Below are 20,162 nucleotides of genomic sequence, written 5' to 3'. Positions count from 1 at the left end.
TCACTTCTCTAAGATAATATTCATCACTCATGATTTTCAGGGTGTTCATTAGTCTTGATTTCCCAATGTTCCTTGATAAAACTTTCGGAGAATTTCATGCTTTTGACATTACTCGTCTTGAGTCTTTTTAATCTCGTACTGGCATCCTGAGTGACAGGACTCTGTAAGTGTCTAGAGACACAGACGATATTAAATAGTCCTCCGGGCTTGGTACCTTTCGATAATTACTTATCACTAAAATCTTAAAGAATATTAAAATGCTATGTCTTGGAAACATTTTATTACTGTTTACAGTAACACAGTGCAACACAGCACATTCCTCAATATATTATATTGATATATAGAAACTCTGCAAGCCTCAGCTATAGTATATACACACACATCCCTAGCTTCCCATTTGCTCAGTATCTTGTTATGCGGAGTTGGTATATGCTTCATCATCAGGCTCTTCTTTCTCAACAAAGCCAGCCTGGAAACTATACCTCCAGCCTGGGAACTATACCTCCAGCCTGGGAACTATACCTCCAGCCTGGGAACTATACCTCCAGCCTGGGAACTATACCTCCAGCCTGGGAACTATACCTCCAGCCTGGGAACTATACCTCCAGCCTGGGAACTATACCCCCAGCCTGGGAACTATACCTCCAGCCTGGGAACTATACCTCCAGCCTGGGAACTATACCTCCAGCCTGGGAACTATACCTCCAGCCTGGAAACTATACCTCCAGCCTGGGAACTATACCTCCAGCCTGGAAACTATACCTCCAGCCTGGGAAACACTGTACCCGTCATTATGGAAATAACTCTACTGTATTACCATTGGTTTTCAAGCACCAAAATATTGTACACCAAAATGCAAGTTATAGTGTTGCTGGAAATACAGTGCTTTAGAGGAAATAGAAAAATAATTACAGACTTGAAAAAATTACAGTTGTATGCAATTGTTACAATGTAATATGAAATCTGAAGAAATAAACAGTTAAGTTATATTGACATTATTATAATTAACATTTTTGACAGAAATAATAACTGGAACTATACTTAACACCATTTTACACTAAGCATAAGAGAATATATTTTCCAAGTTCATGTGACGGATGCTCGGTCATCGCAGATTACACAGTGCAATGTTTTTATTCAGGCAGGGACTAACTCTGGTCTTCAAAAGGGATACAATAGCTGTTAAAACATTATATATATAAGAGTTAACATGTAACCCAACACACACACATATTAAAAGAAATGAAAGTGATAAAATTTCAGTATGTCCTAGACTCTTGATACGAGTCCAAGAGTCGGACTCGTGTGTATGTGAGTTGGGTTATTTGTTTCAGCCATACTATTGTGACATTCTTTACAGAGTTAAAATGCCTTTTCCCTGGGCAAATCTGGGCAAACAACGTTGAAGCAACAAGGAATCAACATTAATAACATTGATTAAACATTACTCGAACACATGTTTTGCCCTCAGGGTTATGAGGGCCAATGTGTTGATTCGCCCGCCACTGAACATCTCTGAAGTACAGTTTGTTTTCTTGTGGCGTTTATTTTCTTGCCCACACTCATATAACAACTTACATCACTCCAAGACCTGCACAACTATATCAGTATTATTAAGGTACCATGTATTATATACACCTATAATAACTTTTGAACTGCAGTCTGTAGTGCTAGCCAAGACTAGCAAGTCTTGATGGGTGAATAATAGTCTTACTTTTATAAAAAGAGCGGCAAGTTGATAACAGGAAAACTTGAGGAATCTTCCAACAGCTGAGAATAACCACACAAAGTGTTCCACAACATCCAGTGATAAACTACTAAATTATATATCTATTATCATATATACTGTACACACTTGAGCAAAACATGCGGATGAATTTGGTCTCGGTAATAAAGTATGCTGCGAGTGTACTGTACTGTATATGCGCATTAAAAAAAAAAAAAGTTCATCAAATTAGTGCCTTAATTGGCAGACTATGCTGCAAATAAATCTGCAAATTCCAAATAATTATGATTATATATTATGCAAAATAGCTTCACTCTTGAGACTTCAAACCATATATACACAACATATTGAGCCATGATCATTCACCCAAACAAGTAAAATTATTTCTTGAAGTGCTACCCTAAACATCTTGACTGCCATTCACCAAATAACAAGGTGAGAATAGCTTGAGCTACCTCATCCCTTCATGTGTATTTATATCTTGGTAAACTTGTCAACTGCCATTCACCAACTTATAATGCATATACAGTACCGGAGGAGGGCATTCACATATGTACAAAGTGACGGGAAAGCCCTCTGCGAGCATTACTTCAGGAACCTGAGCGCTTGATTCTTACACATCTAAATCCAATCCTAAAGATCGCCTCTTACAGCAAGTCTCTCTATGACCTTAACGGCAAGACTTTCAAGTATCTAAGAGGGACATTACTCCAATCATAAAGACCATCTTTCTTGCACCCTTAACAGTAAGGACTCATAAATATCCAAGAGCGACATTGATCCAATCCTAAGGATCGTCTCTCTTACACCAAATCTCTTACGGCTACGCAGTAAGACGTGTACACATCCAAGAGGGATATCTTCTTTTACGTACCGGGTAGCTATGTGGCTGGCTGGGGGACACTACTGACTTTGTACTCTGCTGCTCCCTTGGGGAGTGTGTGCTCACCGTTAATAAAATAAACTCACTTACGACCTACTAACAGCTTCAATCTACATTGTGGGAACTACATGCCAGCCAATACATAGTACTGTATAAATGTTAATTTTTCCTTTGTGAAAGCCTTCATCACTAAATTTCCTCTGCTTGAAAGCATTCAACATTAAACTTTTCCTCTATGAAAGCATTCATCACTCAACTTTCCATCCATGAAAGCATTCATCACTCAACTTTCCCTCTATGAAAGCATTCATCTCTCAACTTTCCCTCTGTGAAAGCATTCATCTCTCAACTTTCCTTCTGCGAAAACATTCATCACTCAACTTTCCTTCCGTGAAAGCATTCATCACTCAACTTTCCTTCCGTGAAAGCATTCATCACTCAACTTTCCCTCTGTGAAAGCATTCATCTCTCAACTTTCCCTCCGTGAAAGCATTCATCTCTCAACTTTCCCTCCGTGAAAGCATTCATCTCTCAACTTTCCCGCTGTGAAAGTATTTGCCACTAGACCAATTGTTACCTTACAGTAACTTCAATATAACATTTCTTGGCAGCATAGAAAGAAATTCTTAAAAGAATGATTGACATGTCACACCTCTCATAATATCTTGTTCAAGTGTGTATAACATTCAAGTAATGAAATACAAAATGAGTTTTCTCTCTCGAGAAAAAACTAAAGTGTGTCATTTCATCTGTAATAATGTGATGAAGTACTGTTCTCCCCCCCCCCTAATAATCCTCCAAACTAAACTCAATCATACTTAGTGCCAACACAAACAAATAAGTTGTACATCCCATATAAACGAGTATGGCGAGGTCATGTCAGCTTATCATCATTGATGTAATGTTCCAACGTTATTTTTTAAAAGTTTAAACATTCATATTTGATAAATAAAATTCATAATATACTCTACAATCATAATAACAGAAATTTATCTGAATATGATTCATAAAAAGGAAAAATAATCTTTAAAATTATAGGAAATATCTTCACAATTAATTTTAGGGTTCTGTATCATTCACAATGGTGTAGATAATTCCACTGTTACAACAGACTGAGCAAAATATTTGGCATGAAATACCAACCCGTCCTTTCGAATAGTACATCGCATTTTGATGCTTAAAGGCCCCAAATGTTAAAATATGTATTGTACTGTACCATAAAACATAGTAGTTCGCAAAATTGATGGGCTGTCCTGGGGCCAGATTCACGAAGCAGTTACGCAAATATTTACGAACGTGCACATCTTTCCTCAATCTTTAACAGCTTTGGTTACATTTATTGAACAGTTTACAAGCATGAAAACTTCCAAATCAACTGTTGTTATTGTTATAAACAGCCTCCTGGTGCTTCGGAGCTCATTAACTGTTTAATAATTGGAAACAAAGCCGCCAAAGATTGAGAAAAGATGTACAGGTTCGTAAGTGCTTGCATAACTGCTTCGTGAATCTGGCCTTTTTCTATTCGTGGGTCCGTGGTTCGGTTAGGTTCGGGCAATTAATGCACCACTTTTGTGACGCAATAACTCAAGAGGACGGGCTGGAAAGACAGTACAGTACTGTATTCACTTCTTTAAGAAAGCTTCCACCCTTAAATGCTTATGTTTAGGATAGTTTGAAAGTTCAAAATTATTGCCCTTAATCGGCACTTGCAGTGCCTATTTGTTAGTCAATATATATATATAACAAAGTTTTTATATAATTTGTGAACAATCTGTTGAATTTATATTAATTTGCCAGTATGCTTCTAACCTATAATAATTCATATACTTTGCTTTGCACATCAGCACAGAGCTGTGCGCCAGGCCTTGGAAACCTGGAATGGAGTTGAAGTGAAGTTCCACTCCAGGTTTCACACACACACACACACACACACATGTTTGCGTACGTATGTATAGTGTATGTATAGTGTATGTGTAGTGTATGTGTAGTGTATGTGTAGTGTACGCCCCTCCATTCATACACAGTATACATTTTTAATAGCAGTGATTCTGTTGAATTTTATGTTTTCCATTATTTCCATTTTCTTTCAGTAATTTTTGTTAAATCTTAGCCTACCTCGAGATGGTTTCGGTGCTCAGGGTCCCTGCGGCCCAGTCCTCGACCAGGCCTCTTTTTTGTTACACATCCCCAGGAAGCAGCCCGTAGCAGCTGTCTAACTCCCAAGTACCTATTTACTGCTAGGTGAACAAGTGCATCAGGGTGAAAGAAACTCTGCCCATTTGTTTTCCGTCTCTGCCAGGGATCGATCTTGGAACCTTAGGACTATGAATCCCGAGTGCAGTCCACTCAGCCGTCAGGCCCTACCCTAAGGCCATGCCTTAGGGAGGTGTACCAGGTCTCTCGAGACCACCTCTTGCCTACTGGGATCTGGGACTAGCATCTGGGTCTCTACAAGGCGAGAGGAACTTGGGAATCAGAGAGCAACTCAAAACCAACACCTTGCCAGAACTCATTAACATAACAAACCAAAAACTGCTTGAAGAAAATTAAGTACAAAAGGCAAATGATCATTGGTGCAGTGTAAACACTTGACAGCATTACACATAACTGACAGTAGCCTGGGTCATCTAGGGCTGCGCCAGATCGTTTCCCCACACTCATTGGGTCGTAGTTACGAAATCTCTGATTTCGAAGCTGTGCTCGGCTTCGTGTTTAAGCTAAGTGGTGAAAGTTATCCCCAGTGCATTAGGTTTGACAAGGTACATTTTATTTTTATAGTTATTTTTTTTCCTTCATGATCGTCTGTTATATCACCAACGTTATACGTGTTCAGCTCTAACTCTCCAATTGTGGGTCAGGGTTCCCTTCCTTGGTAGTTATTCTGCATGTTTTTCCCTGTCCCACTATAAACACTTTCACTGAGGGTTCGGGTTCCCTTCCTTGGTAGTTATTCTGCATGTTTTTCCCTGTCCCACTATAAACACTTTCACTGAGGGTTCGGGTTCCCTTCCTTGGTAGTTATTCTGCATGTTTTTCCCTGTCCCACTATAAACACTTAAACTGAGGGTTCGGGTTCTACTTTGATGAGGAATTGATTCCTCTCTTGGTCACCTCGATTGCTTTTTGGTAATACAAACTTTTTCTCCAGTGTGTGAGGCCTACTGAGTAGTGGTTAACTACAGTATATCTTGTCTTAACATATTGCAATCATGCGTAGCTTTGTTTTTCTTTGTATTTTAGTTCTTTGTGCTTTTTGCCGAGGATGCCCTTTGATAAAGTGAGAGATTATTCTTGTCTGGGGGTTGCCTGTTCCTTGGGTCCAGGAATGGTTCGGTCATGACACCTCCCTCATGCCTAGCATGTGCACCTGTTTGCGTGATGTTCTGGATAGCTAGATTCTCTCGCCTGTGTTGGTAGCAGTCAGACACAACACACTTGATGTGTTTACATTGCAGCAACCCAAAGGTGTCTCATTACCTTTGGGTACCTAATTTCCTTCAAACAGTTGTTTACTGGCTTTGTTGGATTTTTTCTTGACCTCTGATCCCTCTCCTTGTATAGAGAGCCAGTGTGTGATTTTGTCTTGTGGTAGGCAAGGGCAGGTCTCAAGAGGCCTAGTGTATCTCTAAGGCACCATTGGGCCAGCAATTAGCTGGGGAAGCTATCGACGGCCCCACCACAAAAGGGTACTCCATTTCATTCGATGCTTTATTTTAGCATATCTAATTATATAAACCGAGGACCAGACATCTAGCAGTACAATCGACTTGAGAATGGTCCAGGACGGACCGAAACGTCGTCGTCCCTTCACCTTCTAGTGTGTGGTCTGGTCAACATACTTTAGCCACGTTATTGTGATTCATCGCCTGCATCTAGCAGCAAATACTGCAGACGAGCGTGACTCATCACACAATACAGTCTGCTCGAGTACTGTATGCATACAATTTTAAACACTATATGATTTTTAAATAAAGGCAAGTTACTAGATGTGCAATATTGAAACCAATATGGTCTATGCAATTATTAGATGGCTCCTTCCCCCTCCCCCACTGGCTGGACTTTAGATGGCTCCTTTCCCCTCCCCCACTGGCTGGACTTTAGATGGCTCCTTTCCCCTCCCCCACTGGCTGGACTTTAGATGGCTCCTTCCCCCTCCCCCACTGGCTGGACTTGAGGTACCAGCATGCCAAGTGATCTCATGTTTGGTCTTGTTTTAGCAGATTTGTTTTTCTAATGATCACCAAGTCGATCAACCAGGCTGTGACTCATACGTCAGGCTGCGAGCAGCCGCGTCCAACAGCCTGGTTGATCAGTCCAGCAACCAGGAGGCCTGGTCGACGACCGGGCCGCGGGGACGCTAAGCCCCGGAAGCACCTCATGGTAACCTCAAGGTAAGTCTCCAGTAAATCTGTCCTTGTTCACAGCCGGCAACACTTCACTGAAACAGGCAACAATTTTGTACATGCAGGTACAGTACCTCAGATTTCTTGGAGCCGTTGCTTGTTTTGTTGCACCTGGCAATAATCGAGGATGTTGATCCTTAGATCAACATCTATAGATCAATATCATAGTTGATCTGCACTTGGCTGCAAGGATGTGGATCCTTAAGAGCCTCCACAAGGTGACCAAAGTATGCAACCCAAATATTAGATTGCTAAAGATTTAAAAGATTAGTATTATCATTATTTTCCGTTGTCATGAAATATAATGAAGTAATGAAGTCAGGTCGTGCATTCGCTAGACCAGAATTCAGTGCAAAAATAAAGGGACATCTTTACAAATAATCATATATTTTTCAAGCAATTCAGATAAAATATCTTCTGTTGTTTGCACTAAAAAAAATAGAATGTTTATTATTCTATAATAAACTATTCTAATAAATAGAATAGTTGAACAATAGAAAACTTCAGATGCAATGTGATTCTGGCTATAGTGGAAGGGATCCATTATGAATCTGCCCATTAGAGTTTAAACCCAATGTACAGTACAGGTGTACTGTACATTGACCATGGCAAAACTATGGTTAAGTTACCTAATGTGTGGGTAAGATTACGGATATTTACTGTGGTTGTGGCTAGAATGTACCGTCGAGTTGCAACATCCAAAATACAGTTCCTAGCTGAATCTTACTACTGTACATTGATCTTATATATAATCATTTATTTTCTAATCGACTTCATCTATGCTTATCTAAAAATGGTCTTAACCGTGAGGCTGCAGTTCGTGCATGTTAGTAGACTAGGCTCAATGCAATTACTTCAGTATAGTTACAGGTCGAGAGCAATACTCGTTGTGTTTCCTTTTCCCAGTAAACTGTCATACGATGCTTTTAAACTACTGATGGTTTGGGCATTCACTACCATCTCGCTTAAATTGTTCCAGCGGTCTACGACTCTGCAAAATAGAGAACTTTCGTATATATATATTTTCTGTACCTCTTAACTCTACGGCCCCTTGTTCTTGAAATTATAGGCTGCCATTTGTGTTTTGACAACTTTATCTGGAGATAAAGTTTATTATAAGGTTTATCTTTTACCTTTTACTCTGCCTTTTACTGAGAGGCTATCAGTGATGATGGGGAAGTTGGGTCTAGCTCTTTATGCCCCATCTACTAGCCACAGTGTACCTGTTGCGGAATAATTTAACTAGAGAAGCAGTGGTAATAGGCATCCAGCAGTCTCGGAAGACTATGGAGTTGAGCTCTGGTTGCTGAGGCTGGAGTGTCCTCTCCAAGGCACAAAGCCAGGGTAGGTCAATATGGAGAAGAAGCTGTTACCCATGCAGCAGGTCCCCCTTTTCACAGTGGTATGGATGATAAGCAGGTATTCAGAACCACCGAAGAGGAGAGCCTATGTCTGTTCCGACTTTCACCTCCTTTCTCAGACAGGATATTCACTGACTATTCTGTGATATGAGTGGTTATTGTAATTATTTGTGAAGACAACCGGGTCTTTCTGAGTGAATATATGAATATATGGTGAACAAAGTAGTGGAGCAATCGCAACCTTTCCCAGGTGATGCCAGGAATGAGGTTGCAACTAATGTGACTAGCCACAAATTGCAACACAGGCATGACTTGCCACCAGTTACAATGTAGGCATGACTAGCCACTGGTTACAACACAAGCATAAGGGTCAAAACACTGAACAAATAATTAAAACCAAATGCGTAGAACACCTGGAGAGAAATGATATAACAACAGACAGACAATGGTTTTCGATCAGGAAGATCCTGTGTAACAAAAATGCTTAGTTCTATGATTAGAGCCTGAGAGGTTTTACATGAAAGAGCTATTTATCTGGACCTAAAAAAGCTGTACCTGGAGCATACCCGAAAAGGGTTTCTGGAGTTCTTCTACTCCCTGAGCCTGGCTCGAGGCCAGGCCAGGCTTTTGACAGAGTCCCACATAAGAAGTTGTTCTGGAAACTGAAACACATTGGAGGAATGACAGGGAGACTTCTGATATGGATGGACAATTTTCTGACAAAAATAAGGATAGCAATCAGAGGCAATGTATTATACTGGAGTAGTGTTCTCAGTGGCGTACTGGAGTAGTGTTCTCAGTGGCGTACTGGAGTAGTGTTCTCAGTGGCGTACTGGAGTAGTGTTCTCAGTGGCGTACTGGAGTAGTGTTCTCAGTGGCGTACTGGAGAGTTCACTTCCAGCACCAGTAATGTTCACTCTCAATATAAACAATCTACCAGAAGGAATATAAAAATTAACCCCGGTTTGCTGGTGATGCTAAGCTATTACCTTGAGGTTACCTTGAGGTGCTACGGGGCTTAGCGTCCCCGCGGCCCGGTCGTCGACCAGGCCTCCTGGTTGCCGGACTGATCAACCAGGCTGTTGGGCGCGGCTGCTCGCAGCCTGGAAGATAAGAAACTATTAGGGAAGATAAGAAACTTTGATGATTGTCATGGCCTTCAAGAAGGCTTGGACAAACTAAGTACATTATATGGAGCACCACTTCACTACTTACAAAACTGTTTGTTTTGTAAGTAGTGAAGTGTTGCTCCCAACTTTCTAGGTTATTACTGTTTTGTAAGCAATTTCATTTCTCTCAGCTCTAGAATCAGTCTAGGAATAGCTCTGGAATTTCTCCAATTTAGTTTCAAGTTTGATAAGGTCAAGACTAGAATTAATCTTGAATACAGTAGAAAGTATGAGGTTCCCAAATACACCCTGATACTGATGGCTTCTCTAGTTTCTCTCTTTTCATCTCAATCTGCTATATCAACCCACTCTGCTGTCCTAAGTAATACGAACTGTGTCACTTTTATGTCCGTATGGCCACATGGCTACATTGGGGTGGTACAAAAATGTCCAATTGTTCCACTAGTGTCATTGAGGAATGCATGCTGCCCAATGTCAATATTTTTTTTGTGATGGTTTTTAGTGGTCTGGAAATGCATCACTGACCATTTACTGCCTATGGAAAATCTGGCTCAGAGTTCCAGCAAGTGACTTACGAAAAACATCTTTGGAACACATCCCATTTGTAAATTAGGGACTGCCTGTATACAGAGCTTTAAATGATAATAATACATTTCTGAATATAGTTTTTGTTAGCCAATACTGCTAAACTTATCCAGTTCGTGTCTGATAACATGACGTCAGTAATGTCTGCACTCCCTCCTGCCCAGTTTGTACCTCATCTCCAGGTTCCAGTCCCAAACACCCATCTTTATTACTCTGCACTTATTAGAGTTGAACGCTAACAACTACTTGTCAAACAATTCTTGCAATATGTCCAGGTCTTTTAGCTATTTCTTGCAATTATCCACTGTCTTTATAACCCTCATTCCATGTGTGTCATCTGTAAACATCAATAAGAAGGAATCTATCCTCTCTGGCGCTTTACCTACCTTGCCTTGTGGTGATTTAAGGATCAACGTCCCTGCGGCCTAGTCTCTGACCAGGCTTCCTGGTTGGTGGTCTGGTCAACTAGGCTGTTAGATGTGGCTGCTCACAGCGTGATGTATGAATCGCAGCCTGGTTGACCCACTATCCTTCGGAGGTGCTTATCGAGTTCTCTCTTGAACACCGTGAGACGCCGGTCAGTTAAGCCCCTTATGTGTAGCGGGAGTGTGTAAAAGTCTTGGGCCCTTGATGTCGACAGAGTTCTCTCTCAGCGTACCTATTGCGCATTTTCTTTTTAATGGGGCTATTGTGTACATCCTGCCTTGCCCTCCTGGTCTCATGTACTTACCTAGTTGTGCTTGCAGGGGTTGAGCTTCGGCTCTTTGGTCCCACCTCCCAACTTTCAATCAACTGGTGTACACTTGAGCATGTGGTGGTGGTAGATGTGCATATGTATTAAAAAAGCAGTCCTGTGCTTATGTGATACATATTACATAACAGACCTGTAATAGCAAATGCAATTAGGATTTAATAGGCAATCTAACAGGGGTCAACTTCAATTGATTATAACAATTATATGACCTCATTACCTTAGTGGGTGGTCAAGAAGCTGAAATACATATCAAATATATTTTACAGTACTGTATTACAAGAGCATGTATTAATGCATTTCATTTCTAATACAATGTATACAAGACTCCTGAAATCTGGAGAGGTGTTTGTTCATTATACAAGTAAAAGTACACAAGCCTCACTAAATACTAATATTCTGTAGAATAACATTTCCGGGCATTGTAGGTTGTGAATTGCTTAAAATTCTAAGTATTTACAAGTAATTACATTTATAACTATGAAGCTAGAATTCTGTACTATATATATTTAAAATGTATTTAGTAACATTATTAAAATTTTTATAATCAAATTATTTAATGTACAACAATACAGTAATGTGGAGTCTTAGAAAATATTCAAATCAATTTTTGCCAGCTGTTGTGCTCAAATATATCGTGAAGAATGCAAAGCTGCGGCTTAAAAAAAATAAAAAAGTTAATAACACATCACGAACTCTACTCCGATATGACCAACTCGGATCTGGGCCCCGGCACTCGTAAAACATTGTATTCCGATAAACTTAACTCCAGTGTGTGCCCTTAAAGAACAAACTACTTACCAGCCTGTAATTACCTAAGTGTAATTACCTAAGTGTAGTTACAGGATGAGAGCTACGCTCGTGGTGTCCCGTCTTCCCAGCACTCTTTGTCATATAACGCTTTGAAACTACTGACGGTCTTGGCCTCCACCACCTTCTCACTTAACTTGTTCCAACCGTCTACCACTCTGTTTGCGAAGGTGAGTTTTCATACATTTCTTCGGCATCTGTAATTACCTTAGTGTAATTACCTAAGTGTAGTTACAGGATGAGAGCTACGCTCGTGGTGTCCCGTCTTCCCAGCACTCTTTGTCATATAACGCTTTGAAACTACTGACGGTCTTGGCCTCCACCACCTTCTCCCCTAACTTGTTCCAACCGTCTACCACTCTATTTGCGAAGATGAATTTTCATACATTTTTTCGGCATCTGTGTGATGATTTGCGTGTACCTCCCAAATTTATCCGTCGATATTCATCATTCCCAAAGTTGAAAGTAATAGTGAAGTAGAGTAACTGTTTTTTAAACAAATTTTATTTGAAATTAATTTGTTTTTGAAATAAACATTTATGGTTTTTTGGTAAATCATGACAAAACTTAAGAGTTCCTATCAACTACCATTATCACATTAAGGGGTAATTACCTATTACCCATGGTCAGTTTTAATAGATTTTAACAACTTAATATAGAGAAAAATCTTTTAAATAAAATAAAATATGAAAATACAACATGTATTATATTCTATTATAATTTTATGAAATTTGTATACAATGTATGATAAATTTTAAATAAATCTATTAAATGTTACATGTTATGATCATGACTCAATGAACCAGACTGCCCTTGGCAAACATAAAGGAACCCATTGGGCATAAAGGAACCCATTGGGCATAAAGGAACCCACTGGGCATAAAGGAACCCATTTGGCATGGTATCCAAGAGCAACACCAGTTAAACGTCATCGACATTAATTCCGTATTGAATTAGCATTAACTACCGCACTGCACGAGCTGGATGCACTGGACACCACGAGCGTAGCTCTCATCCTGTAGCTACACTTAGGTAATTATAACACTTAGGTAATTACTGCGCAAAGCGCCTTAAGGGGCTCTGAGAATTGTGCTCTTTTTTTTTTTTTTTAATTAGGCTATATTCTTAATGTTTTTTTAATGCTTTCATCACTCTTTGTGTTTTGAAATGAAAATGTTTGGGTTTGGAAACATTTTGACATTAACTTTCCCTGAACATTTATAAAAACACCAAAAATATATCCTTAACAATTGCACTGTGAAGTTTTGCCGAAACCAGGTGTGCAGTGCGGTGGTTAATAATGTCAATTCAATGTCAAACGAATGCCACTCTTGGTTACTTCGCCACTGGGAAAGCACTTCGACATTCATTATCTAACTAAGTAAACAAGTACAGTACTGTATTATGCATGATGAAATCACAAAAAACCTGATGAATCTCTGAGAAAACAATGAAGCTCATTTGATAAGAGATCAAACCCACATCCCGGGACTCTCCACACACACACACACACAATTGACTCGCCAGTGCGCGTGTCTGGGGATTCCAGGGATGCCGGTTCAATCTCATCTTAAGGCCTCAAAACTTCCTCAATAAAGTATTATATTTCATGTTGACCATTCAAGAATCTGGAATATGACAATGTACCGCACTCTTATCGTAACCTTTGGTCAGACCGTATAAACTACCCAATGGGTTGGCATTGAATCAACTTTGATGACACCGATTCAGCACTGAACTGGCGTTATTACTCTTGGATATTGTACCCACTGGGTAACTTCCTACAGCAAGTTCTATGGATATATATGCCTGATGATTATATACTTGCTTTTCATCATTGTGTCAGGGCAGTATAGATCATACGGAGATGATACATGTTCGGCTCTCACACAACTTCATAAAAGTATTAGCGTTTCACCAAGCATCTTACCTTAAACCTGAGTCATTATAATTTGAACTTACACTTGGATTAAGGCCAATAATGTTTGCTTTTTCATATATGAAATGTTTAACATGCTTTAGTAAATAATAAAGTGTAGTTGATGTAAAGAAGCCATGTTCTGTTACATCCAAGTACATGTATACAGCTTTATTAAAATAACTTATAAATACAGTGATCTGTCCACTACATCTGTAAACATCATGACAACAGCTAATTTATGGTTTACATGACAATGTCACACCGAAGGTGACTCCTCATACTCAACGATCATGACACTGTCACACTGAAGGTGACTCCTCGTACTCAACGATCATGACACTGTCACACCAAAAATGACTCCTCGTACTCAACGATCATGACAATGTCACACTGAAGGTGACTCCGCACACTCAACGACCAAACTTCAAAACTAGGTACAGTAATTCCCTGCTCATCAAGCTGCACATACAACGAAAATGAATACAGTGGGACCTTCATTATCGGCACCAATAATTACCGGATTTTCGGGTTATCCAGTTCTATAACCCCTTTACCCAGCAAGATTTGGTGCAAGTCAGTGGCAGCAGACATTTATTTGCAACAAATATCACACACAATTCATTATTTCCTGCATATAAATTGGGGCATTCCTATTAAAACTGTTGCAGGTGCTTTTAGCATATGTCTATTAGAGTATTTTCAGAATGTGTCTATTACAGGCATTTTTAGCAGTTGTCTATTACAAGCATTTTTAGAAGCTGTCTATTACAGGCATTTTTAGTGCATGTCTCTTACAGGTATTTTAAACACATGCTTATTACAGACCTATTTTTCATGTGTCACTCAATAATATAAATATAAAAAATTAATATTGATAAAGTATTAGCTTTCAATTTTATCTTCATTTATCCAAATTTCTGTTTTCTAGACGTTGAGAGGCACTAATTTATCCCGATAATTGGGACCACACTGTAAATAGTCTCCATAACTTATTTCTTCCTTATTTAAGCCAGTAACCTAACCACAAACCACCCCATCTTAACAGCAGCATTCTCCTGCTAATCATCTCTCTACGTGCGTTAATATCCATCAAAAGTACTTAAGTATGTACCATACATGAAAACGTCACTCTATATACATTTTCATACACTGCTACATCTGTATTGTACAGGGTGCCTGCCCTCTGTTTACCTCCGTGTGTGGTAAAGCAACCATACTCGGTGGCTCTTTGAGAGTTAGCATGGTAAATGTATTGACTGGCTACCAGCTGATGGAGAGCCTGTAACGTTACGATTTACTACCAGTTAATGGGCAGCCTGTAATGTGATACAACACAAGGTGTGACAGTAAGTGTTACAAAACAAGGTAAAGTATGTCAGTAAGTGTTACAAGACTGGCTACCAGATGACGGACAGCCTGAAATGTTACGACTGGCTACCAGGCAATGGACAACCTGTAATGTTATGACTGACTACCAGACGATGGACAGCCTGCAACGTTACGACTGACTACCAGACGATGGACAGCCTGCAACGTTACGACTGACTACCAGACGATGGACAGCCTGCAACGTTACGACTGACTACCAGACGATGGACAGCCTGCAACGTTACGACTGACTACCAGACGATGGACAGCCTGCAACGTTACGACAGACTACCAGTAACGGCTGAGTGACGGCCAATATTGCATGATAACAGAGAAGGCTTCCACTTGTCACCTGGTAAGAATGACAAACTTGGACACTGTCTTTGAAGGAACACAAAGTACTGCTATAAGAGATATTTGATTGGGGTTTAGTGTCACTTAATGACAAATACAACAAGCTGACCAGACCACACACTAGAAGGTGAAGGGACGACGACGTTTAGGTCCGTCCTGGACCATTCTCAAGTCGATTGTGAGAATGGTCCAGGACGGACCGAAACGTCGTCGTCCCTTCAACTTCTAGTGTGTGGTCTGGTCAACATACTTCAGCCACGTTATTGTGACTCCTCGCCTGCACAAATACAACATGTCCCCCCAACATTTTATCATCCATAAAGCTACTGTAGCTGGAACATATAAAATGTAGACTTTGGTACCCATTAATAAAACTCTGTTGTTTGTGCCAATGGAAATCAGAGTCACAGAAACTGAAACGGACTAACCATGAACCTAACCTCCCACAGGACTAAATATATACACTCGTAGGCCTTGCGTTCACAATCTTAGGCCTAATTTAGTACATATATTAACTATACTAGGCCTAAAAAATATTGAAATAGCTTTTTCAAGAACTATCCACATTTGTCGAGACGTAAATTATGGATGACTATTTCTTTGGTAGCTGTGTTGGGATTTGTAATTATTGTTTGAGAGGCTTTTATTATAAGTCGAAAAAGATTTAGATCTCTTTTTACACCTACTTCTAAGGTTAGATTTGGTTCTTGGCTTCTTTCTCAGGTCCTATAAAGAAAATAAATACCCAGTACTGTTGTATAAAACGGATTTTTTTCCCTTTTTTTCTTTTTAGTGTGCAAGAGTGCACCTTTTGTATATTCCATCCACGGTAGCTACAGTTACTATACATTTGCATTAGAGGATGGACAAATAACATGTTACTGTAGGACACTGTGTACCTGGAGCATACCCCCGGGGGGAAGGGTTTTCGAGAGTTCTACTCCCCGAGCCCGGCCTGGGGGACAGGCTAGGCATTCACTTATCAGCATTTTGCCACATAATTCTTTCAGAAATACACTACAGTAATAGCCAAAAACAAATGCAATGTGTATATAGTTTTAAAGCAATATTAGGCCAAATTGACAATGTTAGTTTTAACTACGTAATTGTTAAAGCCAAAATTATGTGGTTATAATATAACTATTAGAAGCTCATGACACAATCACTGCCAATCACCATCCCAATCACCACCACAATCACCAACACAATCACTGTCACAATCACTACCAATCACCATCACAATCACCGGCAATCACCGTCACAATCACAAACATAATCACTGTCACAATCACCGCCAATCACCGTCACAATCACCACCAATCACCAACACAATCACTGCCAATCACCGTCACTATCACTGCCAATCACCATCGCAATCACTGTCACAATCACTGCCAATCACCGTCACAATCACCATAAGTGCCCTGTACCTATTTTTTCCGTTATATTATAACCCATTTATACTGCTGTTCTTAAATTTTAATTGACTTCTGATTATTCAGATTAAAATTGACATTAAGTTTTTAAAACTTATTAATAAACCTGCTGGACTATATAATTAGCACGCGAGTGATAGATGGGAAATGGAAATGCAGAATAATGAATTATGTAACAAAATGCTCTCTCCTATAACATTAAAATTTTTAAGAATAGTAAAATACTTTATAAATAAATCTGCAAATATATTCATCTAATACAGTGTGTGTATATATATATATATATATATATATATATATATATATATATATATATATATATATATATATATATATATATTCAATTATATATGTTATAATTTAGTTTACCACCCCCACTGTGTCATTTTCTATGGTTATTCTTCATTTATGAAGAGACTACAGAATTACTAGTATAGCACACTCAGTTTTTCGAGATCAGTGGCTCGTAGCGGGAGAGTACAGCAGCTTGTACTGGGAGAGTACAGCAGCTCGTATTGGGAGAGTACAGCAGCTTGTACCTGGAGAGTACAGCAGCTTGTACTGGGAGAGTACAGCAGCTTGTACCGGGAGAGTACAGCAGCTCGTACCGGGAGAGTACAGCAGCTTGTACTGGGAGAGTACAGCAGCTCGTACCGGGAGAGTACAGCAGCTCGTACCGGGAGAGTACAGCAGCTCGTACCGGGAGAGTACAGCAGCTTGTACAACAAGAGTACAGCAGCTCATACTGGGAGAGTACAGCAGCTCGTACCGGGAGAGTACAGCAGCCTGTACTAAGAGAGTACAGCAGCTCGTACTGGGAGTACAGCAGCTCGTACTGGGAGTACAGCAGCTCATACCGGGAGAATACAGCAGCTCGTACTGGGAGAGTACAGCAGCTTGTACTGGGAGTACAGCAGCTCATACTGGGATACAGCAGCTCGTACCGGGAGAGTACAGCAGCTCGTACTAAGAGAGTACAGCAGCTCGTACTGGGAGTACAGCAGCTCATACTGGGATACAGCAGCTTGTACAGCTCATACCACGGGGTACAACAGTCTGTAGTGCCAGGTAGTCTCACACTTGCCACGACCAAGCCTAACAACAGCTTTAAATCATAATAATTTAGTGCCAATCCTTTCTGTACCAACAGAAGAAACAGGTTTGCTAACACCCACATACAAACAAGTTGCAATATTTATACCATTTACCTAGATACATGATCAACCAGGCTGTGACTCGTATGTCAGGCTGCGAGCAGCCGCGTCCAACAGCCTGGTTGATCAGTCCGGCAACCAGGAGGCCTGGTCGACGACCGGGCCGCGGGGACGCTAAGCCCCGGAAGCACCTCAAGGTAACCTCAAGGTAAGGTACCTATGTACTCCTTAACCAGATGAGTCAGCTACAACATACACAACTCATCCTCATGGATATGAAAATTTCCTTCATGGTATATGGCATCTTCAAACTGTCCTTTACAAGCATGCATTATTTCATTGCAGGTCCAGCCCGTCCTCTCGACTAGTGTCGTTATGGTATGTTATGGTAGCCAATGTATTAAATGCAACGTACTATGTAAAGCAGCAAATCACAAAAATCAACATATTCTATGCATTGACTGGTTCATGTGTTTCCGGTTAGTTTTGGACGTTGTATTTTGTATAGTGTGGCAAATCGAGAGGAGAGGCTGGCAGGCAAACACACCCCACTACACCACAAGTGCCCTGCTACCATTCCATGAACTACACTAGTAATATCTCTGTGACTACCTTCATGTGTAATTTCATACCAAAATCTAAACTTCTTTGCATTTCTTTGGACGACTTCAACACCTCGTAAGTCAGTATTAAGTGTCCTGGGCAAGGAGGGGCACCTGGGTACCTATGGTTAACTGTTGCCCCCCCCTGTTAACCCAACCATAATTGGGAACCTGGTTGCAAACTGCCTGTGGGTCATGTTCCAGAAAAAACTAGTTGATACCTGCTGGAGGGGGTTCTGGGAGTTATTCTACTCTCCAAGCCTGGCCTGAGGCCAGGCTTGACTTGTGAGAGCTTGATCCAATATGCTTGGAGTGGCCCGCAGGTCCACATATCCACCACAGCCCGCTTGATGCGGCACTTCTTGAAAAAAGTATCCAGTTTTAGTTACGTAAGGCTTACAACCTGCTTCAGGAAGGGAGCCAGCACTAAGCATGCACATAAACTCAGTGAACTGTTAATGCAATACAATACACAGCTAACTCCAAAAAGACTGCCAACATATTAATAATGAAGAAACAAACTCCCTTTCAAATCAATGATGTGATGATGCTCATCAATTAAACTATCTGAAGCCCTAAAGTTGTTTATTTTGAAGCCTATTTTTGTTGTTTTTGCAACAATAATACAACCAACCTTCCTGGCTATACAGTACTGTACTTAGTAATCTAGTTTTTATTTCACTTTACACCCCTTTTGTATACTACAGTGTGAATCGCTCCTGTATATCTGCTTGATACCTTCTTGATGGAGTTCGGGGAGTCTTCCTACTTCCCAAAACTGTCCCGAAGCCAGGCTTGACTTGTGAGAGTTTGGTCCAACAGGCTATTGCTTAGAGCGGCCCGCAGGCCCACATATCCACCACAGCCCAGTTGGCGAGGCACTTCTTGAAGAAAGACACTGTATGTATACTGAAAGACACTTTCTTCTTAAAGAAAGTATACACTGTACTAAGTCACCGCCTACGATGTTTCTTGTACTTGTCACTAAGGGGAGTTCAGGAAAGTCGTGCCAACACTCTCGTTCTAAATGAGGAACCCTCTGATACTAATGTGCCGTACTAAAATGTCTGTAAACTATTCATGTGCTGCTCAGGGTGTTGTAGGTGGCTGAGCAGCTGATGCTGATGTTGTTTTCCGATTGTTTGTTGTACGTGCCTGCAACACTTATAACTGCACTTGCCTTCAACACATGTTCTTACCTGCATCACTCACACTTACTTTACTTTCAACACTTACACTTAATTTGCTCTCAACACTTACACTTGCCTGCAACACAGTCATAACAGAAGCACACTTTTATCATGAAATTATTTTCATCCTCAATGTAGCAACTACAAATTCTATATTTAGCAACATCCGGCTCGTACATACATGAAGTACACTTTCACTAGCTTTTCCAGTCCATAAACACAACAAATTACAATGTTAATTCATGTTAGTATTGAATGTGTTTTTCAAAGTTCTAAGTCAACATTTACCATGCCTGAAAGGTGCTGTAAGAGTCTAGGTATTTTAGTTAAAGAGTGTTCCGTATAAATCTACTAGACCGGAAAACGACCTGTCGTCAAAATATCATATTGACCATATTTTTTTGGTGAATATGCGAGTCTACCATGCAATTCTGTGTATAAGAGATCACGTTCTCTACAGTTCTCTACAAGACAACGCATATTACGCA

General features: G+C 40.2%; 1 long non-coding RNA gene across 1 annotated transcript; it reads right to left on the bottom strand.

The window, feature by feature from the left end:
* Positions 1 to 265: 265 nt before the first annotated feature.
* LOC138368228 (uncharacterized) lies at positions 266 to 17,028 on the bottom strand. The gene is made up of 2 exons (XR_011229546.1): positions 12,707 to 17,028; positions 266 to 11,870 (listed from the first exon to the last, which is right to left on the bottom strand). It is a non-coding gene; the product is annotated as an uncharacterized lncRNA (long non-coding RNA).
* Positions 17,029 to 20,162: the final 3,134 nt, after the last annotated feature.

The sequence above is a fragment of the Procambarus clarkii genome, chromosome 24 (genome assembly GCF_040958095.1).
Source record: "Procambarus clarkii isolate CNS0578487 chromosome 24, FALCON_Pclarkii_2.0, whole genome shotgun sequence".
In the NCBI taxonomy this organism is placed as follows: domain Eukaryota; kingdom Metazoa; phylum Arthropoda; class Malacostraca; order Decapoda; family Cambaridae; genus Procambarus; species Procambarus clarkii.
Note: the sequence above shows the minus strand (reverse complement) of the source record. Positions and strands in the feature narration are given on the sequence as shown.